This window comes from Pinus tabuliformis, chromosome Q, assembly GCF_031772625.1.
Source record: "Pinus tabuliformis cultivar Carrire ecotype Pingquan chromosome Q, CPIR1, whole genome shotgun sequence".
In the NCBI taxonomy this organism is placed as follows: Eukaryota; Viridiplantae; Streptophyta; class Pinopsida; order Pinales; family Pinaceae; genus Pinus; species Pinus tabuliformis.
In genome coordinates, this window is record NC_142296.1 from 1,153,108,022 (window position 1) to 1,153,125,234 (window position 17,213).

Below are 17,213 nucleotides of genomic sequence, written 5' to 3' on the forward strand. Positions count from 1 at the left end.
TTTTATTATTAAAAGAAGATAGAGATGACAACAACAAGTGGTTTTCACCCACATTGAGTTTCCACCTTAAATCTTGGTGTTCATGTATGTTGCTTATGTGTGATGGTTTATTCTATTTTTATTGCATTGTTTAATAAGTTACTGATGCATTGGTTATAAATCAACACATGATAAATTAACTAAATCACAAGTTCTTTGAGTATACATTGGTTGCACTAATCACGTAGCATGTACACGCTAGTTCACTTCACAGAAGTAGCGTATATAAATCTATTTGAGAAATGAAAAAATTATTGATATGATAATACTGATTCAACCCCTTCTCAGTATTATTTCCAATAGGTTGTTGTTTCACCATCATTCGCAAAAGTGGGCATAGCTTCGGCCCACTTAGTAAAGTAGTCCACTACTACAATAATATACTTATGAACCTTTTCCAAAGGTTTGATACAAGTTGTAAAATCAATGCCCCACTTTATGAACAGACCAACAGTAATAACAAGAAAGAGTGGAGCTATATGAGCATGCATTTTCTAAGTATAAACCTGACAAGGATGGAGAATTTTGACCTCTTCAACACAATTTTTGAAAATTGAAGGCCAAAACTAACTTGCACGCAAGATTTTTTGGGTTGTATCAAGCCCAAATAGGTGACCACCACAAGCTCCACTGTGGCAATCATTCAACACCAACTCAGCTTCTTCTAAGGTTAAGAAGCATCTAAGGATTGAATCAACCCCACAACGATATAAAGTGTCACCAATAATAGCATTACTTTTAGCTGAGTGATGTAATTTTCTTTGCTCATCCTTTGAAAAAGTGAGAGGAAACTTCGAAGTCTGAAGATATACTATAATATCTCCATTCGAAGGATCTTGTGAAGAAATAAGGAAAATATGTTCATCAGGGAATGATTCCTCATAAAACATTTCTTCTTCTCAAGGAAACTTTGAGATTAATTCAGAAAATACTAAAGATTTCTTAGATTTGGCTGACAAGAACTCAAGATTGAATTCTTGTAAAATAAAAATCCATCTATTAAATTTTCCTCCAATCACTTGCCTACTGAGAACAAACTAAAATGGGTTGATAGGCGCTAAGACAAAAAAAAATCTAAGAAGAATATAGTTTCGAAGACGCTCGACAGCATGAACATCTGCCAAAGCTAATTTATCTATAGGAGAGTATCATAATTCAGGACCTACCAAGCCTCAACTCAAATAATAAATCACGTGCTCATGGATAGCATCGTCTTCATAAACCAGAACCATACCAATGGTTGATTCTGCCACAACGAGATATAAGAGGAAATCCTTACTATAACTGGGTGGACTCAGTAAAGGAGCAGAGGTCAATGATTTTTTCAAAGCATCAAATGAGTGCTGAGTGAAATTGTCCCATAGAAATGGAACTCCTTTTTTCAGCAATCTCATAAATCCCTTTGTGATCTCAGCATAATTGAAGATAAATCTCCTCAAGAAATTGGCTTTTATTTAGAGACTTTGAAGTTGACGGATGGTAGATGTGGGAGGTAATTGAATTATTGCCTCAACCTTGAAAGGATCTATGTGAATCCCTTCATTAGACACAATGAATCCCAATAACTGACTAGACGTGATAGGGAAAACAAATTTATTCAGATTCAACCAGATTTTATAATGACAACATCACTCAAGAATTAATCGAAGATGATGAGGATGATAAATTATTTTTCAAGAACGATCACCTAGGTCATCCAAATAAGCTTTGATGATATGTTTGATATTGTTTAAAGTGTAGGACATGTCCCGCTGAAAAGTCACTCCAGCATTTTTAAGGCCAAAAGGCATCTTCTTGTATGCAAAGGAACCCGAGAGGCAGATAAAAGTTGTCTTATGTTGATCTTCAACACGGATAGTAATTTGATTATAACCCGAGAAACTGTCCATGAAGGATAAAATCGCATTTCCCGCACATTCATCAATAATCCGATCAATAAAATGTGTGGGGAAATTATATTTTGGACAAGCCTTATTTAAATCCCTAAAGTCTATGTAGACGTGGATCATTCATTGCTTTTTATCGACCGAGACTGGATTTGAGACCCACTCAGTCAACGAAATGGGGTATATGAAACCCACCTTAAGCATCTTCTCAACCTTGGCTTTGATAGCTGCCTATTTCCTAGGGTTTACCAACTGAAGCTTTTTTCCTATAAGCTTTGCATTCGGGTAAGTCTTGATCTCATGTTGGACTATTCATGGATTAATTCCAAGCATTTCCTCATAAGACCACGCAAACACATCATGAAACGCTTTAAAAAGATCAGTATAAATTTGAATTTCTTCAGGGGAGCATTTGGCTCTGATGAAAACATTCTCAATTATATTTGGATCTGTGAAGATGTTCACAGGGACTGTTTCCGAAATGACATACATATTACCTTGGCAAAAATTTGTGCTAGAGCCAAAGGGTTTAATACTGTGTGAACACCACCAGTTGATGAAGGGATAGACAAACTTGATTCTACTTCATGCAAGTCCGGGAGAAAATATGATCAATGATGCAAATAATCCCATAGTCTTTCTATACCCTTCATTGCTTCTAGGATTGCTTCCTCATATGGTAGAACAGTATCAAGGCAATCCATAGAATAAGTAGAGTCAAGATTCCAATCTGGAGCCACATCTCCATCCAAATCCTCCGGTGAAAAAGGAGTAGGATTGGAATTTGCAGTATTAACTACAACTTGATAAGCAATTTTGGTTGCAAACATGGGATATGCCATTCCACCCACTTTCCCTTCTTCTAATGTGGTTGTAGAAGAGGGTAAGGGCCAAGGATCTGAAAAATAATGAGTTCTGAAGAACTCTCTTCAAGAAGGGGCCTTGGATGATGAAATGGAATTTATTCGAGCAATAGGAGAAGGAAGATCAAAAGTACCCATCAATGAGGAATACATTATGACTCCCAAATTCTCAACAGGTTTCTTGGCATTCTTAAACAAGGGAACTGAAAAATTAGAGGATGCATTGGATTCTTTCGGAGAATAATCCATCTGATCAACAGTAACAATTATCCCTTCATGGGGAAAGCATAGGATGTGAAATAATGATGATACAATGGCATCCATTTCATAAATCCAATTTCATCCCAATAGAATATTATAATCCAAATTCGCATCGACTATTTCCACCTCGATATTGACCACCTTACCCTAACATAAATGGGAAAGGCTAGAATAATTCCATGCAGCCTATGAGAATGGCCATCAAATGTAGTCAAGAGAGCACGGGGGCTTCACTCACTGAACCTCTGACATAGCACGTGCGTTCATGGCATACTAAACAATACCCTTAATTTGACTACATATTGGAAAATACCTCTAAAAATCACATTATTTAACCCCCTACCAATATAAATCCAATACACCTTCCCAATTTATAAAACCCCTATTTTCACTAAATATTGTATGTATCCATTTTTTTATTCACATTTTTATACCCTTTTATTTTTATATCCCTGGTATAGTGACATGATGCCTCTCTTATGACCCCACATGCATTCTACAATGCACCTTTCTTCTTTTGATATACATTGTAAATGCATATTAGTTGCACCTTTCTTCTTTTGATAGACATTGTAAATGCATATTAGTTCTCCCACAATGCAATTACTTAACCCACACTCAATCACATCTCACTATGATTTATGGCATTTAATGGCCAAGAGGATATGTACCCTATTGAGCCACCATACCTGAGAGAGGAGAAGGGCCCCTAGTTTCCAACATACCCAAGAGAAAGAAGAGAAGCCTGCATCGCCAGACCATGAGAGAAGGAACCATCACAAGTTGACACATCCACCCAACATGCATGGTACGGTACTATGACACAGTATGGCACCGAATGATACACACTATGAGGGTTAGGCACATTATCTTCTCATTGATAATATTTTCCGCTTCGAATGAAAGTAAGGTTATTATTCTTTCTTTGAGGAACAGGAAGTGGTAATGAAAGGCCTTGCATTAAGGTCAAACACTTCTTTTAGTTTGAGGGAAACGGTAACCTCAAGCTCAAAGTCAAGGTCAAGGTCAAGGTCAAGCTCTTCTTTTAGGGACATAGAGGTAACATAAGGCAGTTAGCCCTTATGGGAGATTAGGTTTCATTAGGTTTCAAGGGGCAGTGAACAAGCTAGACTAATTCTACTGAACGACCCATCCAAGCAACCTAGCCATCGCCATAGTCGTATCATCATCGTTGATCCTACAAGGTGCTTGCCCTATCCTATTGATTAGTTTTGGTCTTGTTGTTCTTGTTGTAATGCTCTCTGCGGGTCTTTTTTGTTCCCCTTCCCTTCTTCATTGAGCTCTGTCGTTGTTTTGTCATTTGACAAGAACCCCATTTTTTTTGTTTTCCATTGGTTGTTTCATAGTTGGAAGGTATCATGGGGGTGGATAATATCCTAGAGATAATAGAAAGAATGAACACAACACCGAAGCGAAGAAATACTTTCAATCTTTATAAAGGAAGAGTATTATTCAATGGCAGTTGGGGAGGGAGGGCAAGCCAATATTATATGATGGACTTTCTTTGATTCCGAATATAGAAGCATTGTTTACCCTCCCATCTGGAGAAACATTGTTGGCTAAGGCACACAAAGATCAACCATGTTTTAGGAAGATTTATTATGTGCATGTATATAAAATAACATATAAATTGATCTATATTATGATGAAAAATCAATTGATGAATATTTGTGAATAGGTTTGCACCAAATAAGGTGTTCAAGCAGAAGTCTAGACCCTCTAGATGCCACCTAGATGCAAGACAACTATCTACAACCATGGTTGGGGCCCCAAATCTCAAATCAAGGGTGAAATCCCAACCTAGACATGCTTAGAAGAATAGGATGGAAAGGTACCAACACATGCGCTCTTAAGGGAATAACAAGAAAGCGTGAAATGACCTTTTGATTCACTGTCATCTCACCAATGAGATATGGACTATCACTCATAGATTATGTAAAATTCAACAATGGAATGGAGATAACAAAGAGGCATTAAATGAATGGACTACAACTAGAACATAAGACAAAATTTTGGTTGTAGAGGTGATCTGCTCCATTTGGCTAGCTCAAAACAATGGTGTATTCCAAAATCAACCTCCAAATGTCTACAATATTTTCTACATGTTGAAGGCAAGCATTACCTTATCATGCACCTCACTAAAGACAAGGCTTCCTTTCACTCTCATACCTTTGAAATGAAATTCTAAAGGTCACAACCAAGCCAGATCCCACATTGGTGTATGAGACCCCTTACTTGTGGGACAAGGGACCCACCTCCACATAGTGATTTGACCGCTAAGTCAATGAAGGCATACATACTCTACCCCTTCTGGTTTTGAACCTATGACCTCTTAGGAGCAAACACATGCTCTTAACCATTAGGCCCACTCAATCTAGATATAGTGGATTTCTCTTTAAGGTCTCTTTTACATAATGAGTGATTACATTGGATCCACATTGGAACTAACATCATATGGGAGATAGAGACGACCATGGGAACAATATTAAGAACTAATATCACTTCCTTAAAATAGGAATGACCCTGGCATTTCTATAATCAGAGAATCTCTTGAAAATATAAGATAAACAATATTAAAGTAATGTCTTGAACACCAATAACCAAGAACCTTATCGCCCTATAATGAAACAACCTATGCAAGATCAAATTTAAGGCCTAAAATTTCAACGAAACAGAAGGCATATATTTTTGTGTCGTCAAGCAAAAAGTAAATCCACACTTCCCCTAAACTCTACAAGGATGTTGGTTCTTGCCACTAATATAGTGAATCCATTTCTATTTTCCATTACTAGAGTTTATAAAAAGAGGAGATACAATTCACATAAGTACCAAAATGTTGAGAAGCAACTGTAAAAACTAAAATAACCCATAAACATTATTAATAGAATTATATACAAAAATAATACCACCAACTAAAGAAGTATCATTCCCTTCCTTTCCCACCTCAATTCCAATAGGTTATCACATTCACTTCAATAGAATGTTATCCTTACTCCATCACAAAAAATGTTTCATGGTCTACATAAGGTAGATCTGTTATAGTACATGGAGAACGCAAAGAAAGGCTTGTGGAAGATAAATCTCACACTTCAAATCAACAAATCATGCACCACTAAATCAAAATCATTCAAGGTTAAACACACAAAAAATAGCTTTAGGACCCACTCCAACAGTAAAACAGATATCAAAAATGTGGGAATTGTTTATTTTTTATTTTTAAGATGCTTTAAGGGTTCCCAATAAAATTCCTATAAATCAGCTATCTCATTAAAACAAAGAACATGATCCAACAACTTGAAACTGATACTAAAACAAATATAATGAAGCATGTCTTTGTAGAATAAGAAAGACAAATGAACCATAATCAAGAAGGTATTAGCAACACATAATTCCCAGAAAAGCTCACCACAAACAGATTTTTCATCAGTGTTACATTTGAGATTTTCTCCTGAATCCTGCTCTATTTAGGTCCCAAGCTTCATGAGATGCAACAAGATAGAGACCTTTTCTAGGTTAAAAAGCTAAAATCAACAAAATCTTGAACAAGAATGTTAGAATATTGGGGGTACAACCAAACACCTCTAGGCTTTCAAAGCTACAGATATAATGGACTCTGAGAAATAACATTTTGCATCTCCTTGCTTCAGAGAATGTATAACAGGAAATAAGAACTATAAAGCATCTAAACCTAACCATTTTCCATACTACTGATCAATTGAATATATTGAGAACTAAATATAGCTACATAAAAATTCATCGATAATTTGTTACATCATAAAGAAAAGACTAATAAAATCATATGCAAGAAGCTAAAAATTGTAGTGAAAATGTATAAAAGGAACTAGATAAGTTAAATTTACAAAAAGTAAATTGATAAGAAATGCAAGTCAAAGAACCAAAACCATGGCAACTAATCGGTGACTATGCAACTGTAGCAAGAGTTGCTGCAAAAGCCAGGTTCCATTTTCGCTATGATATGTAGGATAGCAGTAATCTATCATTGCAATATTAAAGAAACACTCCTAGAGTTTTCCTCCTCCCTTCAAACTCTAAACCTGGGGCAAAACTCCCAATGAATAATGTGTGAATTAAGAAGCTAACCTCCAACAATGCACAAATTTAAACCATAGAAGTTCATCCGGATGCATTAAGTGGGAGCTCAGGGGTCTGTCTTATTGCAGTGTGGTTGGAAAGTGAACCAATCTCATTTTCCATTTGTCCTGCTTGACCTTCAAGTACTTTTTCCCTCAAGTCATGCATTTCCTTCATTGGCTCTGCATGTTTGACCAAGGCACAGTTCTCTAGTGTACCTGTACCATCAAAACCATTCTCCTTTGTTACATCAATTGAACCTTGCTTGGGTTCCTGAGGCTCTCCCTTACTCTCCAAATCCTTGTTCTTTTTCTCATTCTCCAACACTGGATCTTTCTTTATGTCACCTTATGCCCCTTATGGTGCCATCTCTTCTGCCTTCTCATCCATTTTATTTATTTCTTCAGTTTTTGACCCATGTATTTTTTCTTTGTTTTCTATTTCCCTTTAGTCATCACTCTCTTCTTCTGCTTCCTTCTTCTTATCAAGATCATCTTTTCCCCTCCCTTCTTCTTCCTTTTTGTGACCAACATCTTCCCCTATTTCAGCGATATCTTCCCTATGATGGATATCATGCATTTCCTCTTCCTTACTAGCTTCTACTTATGATTCTTGTTTCTCTACATCCTCTGAATCTCCTTTTGATTTTCTGGATCTCTTTGGTTTTTTCTTCGATTCACTTTCTCGTGTTTTGACTTGTGATTCCTTTACTTTTTCACTTATCCTTGAAGATCACCTTCTTGGTGTTACCTCACTTATGCTAGAAATAAAATGTCAAATTATATTTTCTAAAATATACATGCCAATATCCTCACAAGAAGGGTATGGATTTCAAACGAAAAAATAAATAAACAAACAAAAATAAATAAACAAAACAAAAATACAAAACAAAACAAAATAAAACAAAAACAAAAAACAAATAAAACAAAACAAAAAAACAAATAAAACAAAAATACAAAAAAACAAACAAAAAAACAAAACAAAAAAAAACAAAAAACAAAAAACAAAAACAACAACAAAAACAAAAGACAAAAGACAAAAAACAAAAACAAAAACAAACAAACAAAAAAGACATGTAAGAACACAAGTTCAGATCAGGAAAAACCAATAAAATAGTGAACTTTACATGTGCTCTGAACATAGTCCAGATCAGGAAAAACCAATAAAATAACAAATTTTACCTGTGCTCCAATCAAATTCAAAGAGAGAAGGCCCTCCTGGATTTTCCTTCAAGTACCGCTCTATTGCCTTTTTGGTCTTGAATTCTTCACCTATTGGGGCGATAAAAACAACTTCATATTTTTTGGGTGTCCCACCCTTCTTTGGAATAAGTTGGAAAAAGAATTTCTAGAATTTCATCACAGTACAAGATATACCATTTAATCTCTACAATCAATTTAGAAATTCAGAAGAGCAGCTCATATATGAATCCAAAACCTATATTGTGCACACTACTTCTACATTATAAAAATTCTTAAACAACTTAGCAATAAATAATCTTTAGGACATAGATTTATTTGACAGCTAGTTAGGGCTTAGTCTTTTAAATTTTCCACTCAAAATTTCGATTTGCATTGTGACAGGAAGGCAATAGCTTCCTTTGGGAATGACACAAAAGAAAATTTAAGTATTTGAGTTGGCAAAGCTTAGGGTTGAAAGCTTAACACCATGTTCAAGCACCTGCATTCTCATTGTAACTTGAGAGGCCCACACTAACACCTTATCTATTCATTGTTTGCGCTAGCTCTCCTAAAGTATGAAATTGATTTGGTGAAACATGGGGCTCAAAACCTCACTTCATGCTTATTAAGCACCCAGTCCCTATTTATTAGGCACCCACATTCTCCTCTATGTTTGCACCTGCATTTCCAACTTATCTCATTTATGTGAACACTCTTGACAATGCCACCAATAAATGTACAAGAGAAATATGCAGGGTTAGTAGGAATACTCATCATGGATGGATATGACTGACACGTAAGGAAAGGAGATAGGTAGAAGAATATATGCGACTAAGAAAAAAATAAGTTTATATGGCGGAATAAACTATTAACAATTGCATTCTATAGTTTTCTTTAGAGAAAGATTCGCAGGTATGTGGCTCCTTGTGTGGAGGATAGGAGGTTTCTCTGGGTAGTGTATCACTTAATGTTGGGTACAGATTTCCTATTGAATATAGTCGTTGTTAGAGGAATACATGTTGAATGTTTTTCTGTGCTATTTGGTGAGGTTTATCTTTATTACATGTTGTAGGAATAAAGCTACTACAGTAGCTTGTTGATAATATTATTTGGTGGGTATGAAGGCATGTATAATTCCTCTCTAGGATTCATATGCCTAGGCTTGAGTGCAGACAGGTCAGAATTCTTCCATATAGTTTGGGACTGTTTCAAGATTCGTTGAGGAGGAGCTACCAAGCTCTAAATCAGTGATTGGGTGTCTTCTATGGACAATCGTAGTAATTGAGGGAGAGGAGAATGAGGACTGAAGCTAACAGCCCTAACCAGTGACTAGGATTACCATCAACACTTGAAGCTAATTGTGTTTCTGCCCTAACCAATATTCAAAATTGTAGTATAGAAATCTCCAGCATATAGGAGGATATACTTAAAGATTGAAATCTTCTATGATCCTTGGAGATAGGGTCGAACCTTTGTAGATGCTTGATTGAAGTATTACAACCCTCATTTTAGAGGACTGTATCATTCTTAAAATAATAATTTCTTTTTGAGATTCTCAGATCCCTGGAATGTTTCAGATGACAGCTATGGTTTCACATCCATCTCATCCCTTTTTGGTTCATTGCATATCACTGAGCATTTAAAGCCGAGTTGCTAAAGGGTATATTGAAGACAACCCAGTTTGAGCATGAGTACTAGATCTTTGCTGAGAGTTTGTTGACAATTCTAAATATAAGGATCAACCTTGATTATCCTATGCGGCATACTTTCTGGGAAATTTTTCAAATCAAGGAACAACATTAGATAATCAATGATTGTATTGCTCTAAATTTTGCAACAGATTTTTTTTTGGGATATATGTATATATATGTTATCGGCATAATCCATCATGTCTGTGAAGTCATTATGGGAGATGTATTCATCACTTGATATCTCAAGGCAATACTTCCTTTCTTCTTAATAACAACTCTAAGGTTCTGAGTGACCTTGCTCTGAACTTGATTTAAGAATCTTGATCTCTAATGATGATGTAATCCTAGCAACGTTTGATTGATGCTCTTCTTGAAGGTATCTTGGCTCATTGAAATCAACAATTAACTTCCCCACAAGAATTATGGGCTATGCTCAAAAGTCTAACGTATTAAGTTTTCTTGTTGATAAGTAAGGCAACCTATTTTGTGCTAAGAGGTTCAGATTTGAAGATTGAAGTCGAAGCAAATAGAAATGTAAGGAATTCTATTACATCTCATATTTGATGCCTTGACAACCTTATCCTATCTCTGATCTTGATATCAAATTATAGTATCATTTTCTTCAAAGTCAAATGCCTTATCATATTGTGAAATGTGGCTCTTGGTTGTCAAATCTACTTGACCTTCTCTCTCTTGAATTATTGCAATCATTCAAAGCTAAGAATGGAACATCTCCAAGAGCAAAGGTATTAGCTTGATGGAAAGTCATTTTGAAATCATATAAGTGAAAAGTGAATTAGGACAGTTTTATGAAGATATGTCTAAGATTCAGGTTGAAAATTGACTACGTGTAGAAGTTGTCATGGAATCATTAATAAGTAGAAAAGGGTTCCACTCTTGTTGTTAAGTTGTATCACTAATACACATCATCAGTTGAATGTTTCGATGAACCTGTTAAAGGCTGAAACATTCAGATCATGGACACAAATTATTTTCGCTGATGAATATGTATAAGGAAATGTTGATATTAGTTACTGCTGGACATGTATTACTATTATCTCTGGAATAAAACTAAGAAGCCTTGTTAACAAAACAATGCTTGTATGGACCATATTGGTATATTGAGTAATGATGGGGTCGTCCTGGAAGTATGAAGATCTGTAGCTATCAAGGATAGTATCCTGTGCAGTAAAGATACAATATCAGTGGCACTGTCTATGAATGACATCCCTGTACATGCAGCACAACATCATTTATGCTCTATTTTTAGCCCACCATTTTGTATGATATCACTATAAGTCTAGTAGCGGTGGTGATATGTTGTAGGCCCTATATGTTGATGCCTGTGTTACAAGATTGTTCACAATCAAGCTGTAAACCAGTCAAATGCATCTTTTGAAGCTTTTATTCTTGAAGATCGGCTAGGAAAAGAATGGCCTTTGTTGAAATCATCTCAAGAAAGATGTCTTCTCCTAATTAAAGAAGAACCTTGTTGATTCTTCATAAAGTTCCTCTTTGTTCTGGAGATTCCTTGAAGCCCATACGAGAAGCTCGGGAAATTAAACATAGCAAGGCTCTACTATAAAATCTTTGGATTAATAGCAGGTTGAAGATAGACCTATGAATACAATTTGAGTATGAGGGAGCTATGATTCAGCTATTGATGACATTTGTCCTAGAGATGATAACCCTATCATTTATCAAAGTAAGAGGGAGATTTTTCTTGAGGGGTCAAGATGAAGGGCTCTAAGATTAAAAGGTTTGATAAGATGGAGATGTTGTTAATTTGGACATAGCCATCTTATGAGGTCTGATTAAATTGTTTAAATGAAGTGTATTCTTCCAAGACAAGATTTTGTTATTTTGAATAGAACAAAAACAGTTTGCAAGGCTCCCATGATAAAAGGGACATACCTATGTATACCAATAGAAATGGTAAATGTCTTGAAAATATTCAACTATAGCAAGTTGATTTTCATTATCTGCTTCGTCAATGTTGGGAAAGTCCCCTTCCTGTTATAGACATTTTTGGGCACTGCAACCCCAAGCATAAAATGTCCATAAACCAAGGGCTCCTAAGTCCCTAAAGGTGTTGTTCCAACCCTAAAAGAACAAGGTCAACTGATTACAGCATCTCCTAGAATTTCTCCATGAAAACTACTCAGAACTGGTCAAAACTGGACCATTTCACCTCTTCTATAGGCAAAGTGCGTTGCATCCCACCTAAATACACACAGTAGGTGCGTTGCATTTCAAAAAGCCCTTCTATGGGGTGTGATGGGCGAGAAGGGACAAATGGCAGGGTCAATCCGCAAGGTGGAGAGGCATGGAATCTTCCAGAAACTTCTCCTGTGACACTTGCCTATCTGAATTCGACCAGGGATGAGTAAGAGATCATCAATATCCAAGTGGAATCAAGAACTATTAGAGGGAAGACTCTAATCAAATCACAAGTTGACTCATCTCCCTTGCAAACATCTATATATGGATCCCTCATCCCAGAGATCCAGAGGCTGGAATTTTGCATCTTGTAAGGAATTGTTGTTGGTTTCTTGAGGCAACATCATAGTGCTGGGTGATCTAAGCTTTTCATGAGGTGAAGAAGGGCTTACTTGCTGAGAGGATGATGCTGGGTCAGAACAATTGGTTGTAATTCTCTTGGCTCTTTCTTGATTATCAATAAAACTATTCTAGTTTTCCTCCATACACTTGTGTGATTGATGTTTTATGCATTTGTGTGGTTAATATACATCTGATCCTATATTGCTTATGATAATAGATCCATGTTCTCGTATAGTGCTATGCTGCTTTGATTCTACAGGTTCTGTGAAGCTGGGTACGAAAACAAGTAGCAAAGGACTATCATAAGAGAGAGGAATTGAGCAAGGAACCAAGCGCAAGATAGAGGTTGGTCTCCTTTATTCTTCTCTCATCTATCTTTCATAAAGGAAAATGAAAGTAGTTTTAGTTTGTTTGTTTCTAGGGTAGCTACCATCCTTAGTGGGATTAGCAGTTCTGCATAGACACTATTCCCGGTAACAAAATGGCGACTCCGCTGGGGAGCGAGTAGATTGTTTGTTCATCTACATTTGTTTACTTTATAAACATATAGACGGAGCCTGAAGTCAAGCCAGCTAGCCTTCGAACTGCATTTGCTATGCAGGTGCAAAGTAGATCAACGCTTCTTTAGTCAATCTTCGGGTTTTGTTTATGAATTAAATAATTGATTTACAAGCTTTCTAATTGCCCTCATGGTGGCTCTAGTAACCTCCTTCGATCTACCCCTGTGATTGATTTACTGATTACCACTTGATTGGCCTAAATCCCTGAACTGAACTGCAAACTGTGACCCAGAATCCAATCAAAGTCTCATCCCTAGTCCAGCGCACTGTCTGTTCTGTGAACTTCAAATGCAGCGCACTTCTCGAGTGTAGTAGGTGCGTTGCATTTCAGTTTCACTGTGTTATAGGTGCACTGATCAGACAAGGCATTGTTCCTAAATTTTGGTTTCTGTGTTCACTCTTTTCAGATCTACTCAGGAGTTTTGTTGCCTGTAGTCAGTACACCTCTGTTTGAAAACCCTTTCCTTGCTGTTATTTTGCCTCCATTATGCAAAGAACTGTAAATGTTTTTTATGTATTTTTTGAGTCATTATCAGTTCTCCTTTACAAAGAAGTAACATAATTGTGCTGTCGTTTCTTGATTTGAAAGTGTCGCAAGTGTCGTTTTCAGTCATAGAAGAGAGTCTGATTGCTCTTGATAGTCGATTACCCTGTTACTATTGTATTTGATCTGAATTAGTAGTTTTTCTAGTGTCGAAAGCAAGTTTTCAATTCCAAATCGCAAAGTGTTGTCATTGTCCTCATTTTGTTTTGAAAAGAAACTTGTTAGTAATTGTCGCTTTGAAAAATAATTCAGATTTGCGCATTAGCTTTCTTTTTACCATTTACACATTAAGAAGGCTGAAAACAAATACATGCATGTGCATTTGCATTTAGACTGTTTGTTGGTTTGATTTAGGACAGTGCATATAGTGTGTGCTCTTTGCTCTTTGTTGAAAGAACGCCATCTCTCTTTCCTTAGTAGCTAGGATTTTCATTTGCAAAAAAGAAGATTAAACGACTGTTTATCATCTTAGATTGCATTTTAGGAATTGTACATCTACATCACGTGGTGAACCTGAAAGGAAAATTTCTTAAGCAAGATCAACTATAAAATAAATTTAATGAATCTAACAACGCTTTGGAACCTAACGCACAACATCTAGAAGTCTAGGCTAGAGACGTATTCCGGCGTCGTAAAACTTGGTAACTGTTGTTTTCACTGTTGGTTGGGTGATTCCTCCACTTTGAGACGATAAGTGCCAGTACGGACTTGTGCTCCCATGTACCGTCGAGTACATTTTGGGAGACCACAATAGGCTTTATCCTTTATCCATAGGAAGCCGTGTCTGCCACCCTATCGATCGCAATGCACTGAACACAACATTCAGGAAGATTGACTGCCGTACCGTAAAAAGTATTCTGCAGTTTTGCAATTGGTTTGGTAATCCCTCTGTCTAGACTTCCAGAGCAGTCCCTTTCATTCCTTTTCAGACTCCTTAATAGAAAAGGTCCATCTGAGCACTTGTCACTTCAGGCTCATTAAAAATCGAAGGCAACTAGAGTCATCTTTTGTTTTTTCTCGACTCTTTAAAATTGAAAAAACAAGTTGTGTCAAAGCGTCTAAAATTTATTTTAAACGGAATAATTATCACCTTTCCTACGTTGGTCTTGGGTTGAGGAAAATGGAGTCCACCAACCAAGGAGTTCCTCTTGGAGGAAATCCTAGTCCCTTCTCCTCTTGGGGAGATGTTGGTGCACCCCATATGGCCACATTGTCACTTCCAGGATTGACAATTGGTTTGCCCGTATGGCTCTTCTCAACCTCCGTCGTTCAGAACACCACGATTCCTGAACAATCAAGTCAGCAACTAAACGATACTGGAGTTACCCCCCAACCCTCTACTTCGTCCAATTCTTCCTCTCCTCCTTCCTCTTCGCTTGATGAAGCTGGTAAAGCCAAAAATCAAGTACCTGAGAAGAAGAAGGAAAAGAAGAAGAAAGAGAAGAAGAAGAAGGAGCCAAAGGCGAAAAGGGGCAACCAAGCGTCGTCTAACGAAAATCCACACACTGCACTGACCAGGCCTAAATCGCCATGTGTCATTTGCAAAGGAGACCACTATCATAGAGATTGTCCTTGCATCCCTCGGATCCTAAGGGACTGGTCTCCTCGTTTGCACAACCCGGTGTCGTCAACCTCTGGTGATCATGTTGAAAGTACACCGTCAACTAGTGAAAGTGAAGCCCCTGGACAAAAAGGAAAAGGTAAACTTCCTTGTAGACTGTGTGAAGGCGATCATGCCGTTCACCGTTGTCCCTTCTTAGATGAGGCTAAAAGAGTTTTGGACGACCGTCCGGTTTCACCGTTACGGCTCCCTCCTGGATATAAGAAACTCTTGCCGAGTCTATCACTAGTTGAAAATCTGGCTGACACGCCCTTGTGGTCGGCTGAAGCGTCTATCATTGAAGATAAACCATCTGAATCCATACCAGATGAAAGTCAAAAGGTCGAGGTGGCAGTTGACCTGGTCTTGCCTTCAGAGGTTCCGTCTTCAGATGATACAGTCACCGAAGAGAACAAAGATGACACCGTCCAAATTCTCTTCGTAAACACAGACTCCGATGAACATGGGGGCAGTTTACCCGTTCCTTTACCGCAGGAAGGAAGTTCGTCAGAGTCATACCCGGCCGTCTATTCGGTCCCACCTCCAAGCAACCTGGTCGTTTCCTTTGACTGGAATCTACTAGGCAGACCCCGTTTACCGGCTAGTATACCATTCCGAATCATCACTCAAGTATATAGAATGGTTATGGCCGGTACCATCATAGATGAAGGGGCTTCTATGAGTATCCTTTCCTCAACTGCTTGGAAAGCGCTTGGTTCACCATTGCTTTTGCCTGAAATGAGAAATCTAACAGGCTTTGACAAAGGAACCAGTCGACCATTAGGGATCCTTCCCAATGTGCCCATTTCATTGAGAGGGAAAACCATTCACATGAACGTAATGGTAGTCCAAGGACCCTTGGATTATAATCTACTCCTTGGACGAGACTATATTTATTGCATGGGAGCCATTGTCTCCTCACTCTTTAGAGTAATTTGTTTTCCGCACGAAAGAAGAGTGGTCAAGCTCGTAGACCAGCTTTCGTTCCCCAGTTCACGCATAGCAAATAGTCATATACCATCCCTGAATGGTCTTTTCACGCAAGGAATGTCTCATCAATCCCCAGTCCATCCACCTGATGAGCGCGAGTGATTCGGGGGACATGACTGAAACCCAGGGGGCATGCATCCTGGTCTGCTTCGGCAGGAGAACCTTGGGTATAGGGTTGATTTTCACGAGGGATATATGACTAATCTGGCGAACCCGTCCTTACAGGAAAATGGGAACAGACTTGAATAAGATACCTTTGTTAAGGTTATGCCGGGTGACACCACTCCTCTTTGCTTATTTCGATAGGCATCGCTGAGAAAGAATTTTATCCGCTACACAGAAGAAACTTTCTTGGTAACCTGGAAATTTTTCTCTATACCTGGGGGCACGCAAACCTTTTGGCGTGCAAGCGAAGAGTGACTATTTATTTTTTAAATTTGTAGGTCCTCTAACCCTTTAAACTCGTAGGATTAGTCGTTTCCTAACTTGCATAAAGAAAGGAGCTGGAGCAAAGCTTTATAAGGTGCAAGCTCCACAAAAATGGCATCTTAGATGAGACATCCTTATTATACGGCTGGATCGAGCAGTTTTATTATGGAATTCAAGCTCGTTAAAAAATAAACATAAGCAATGAGCAAGTGTTTCCCCCCGCGTTTAAGCTCATTAAAAAATGAACTAATTTCCGGTAACTAACCATCGTGAATGTAGTATTTCAGCCTTTGAAGCCTTGGTCGTGTTCTCATCATCACCTCCACTCTGTATTGGCCGAGCATTCACCTCCACTTGATTGTTTACCCCTTTTGAGGAACAGATGCGAAGAGTGATTTTGTTAGCCATCCTTGTGACACTACCGTGATTGGAAAATTCCAAACCTTACCTGGAATCAGCTGCTACCCGAATTTATCACTCGTTCCTCAAAAACG

The 17,213-nt window shown here is 37.7% G+C and overlaps 1 pseudogene; it reads right to left on the reverse strand.

Moving 5' to 3' along the window:
• Nucleotides 1-7,204: 7,204 nt before the first annotated feature.
• LOC149223731 (uncharacterized) lies at nucleotides 7,205-8,854 on the reverse strand (annotated as a pseudogene).
• Between the last annotated feature and the right edge of the window lie 8,359 nt (nucleotides 8,855-17,213).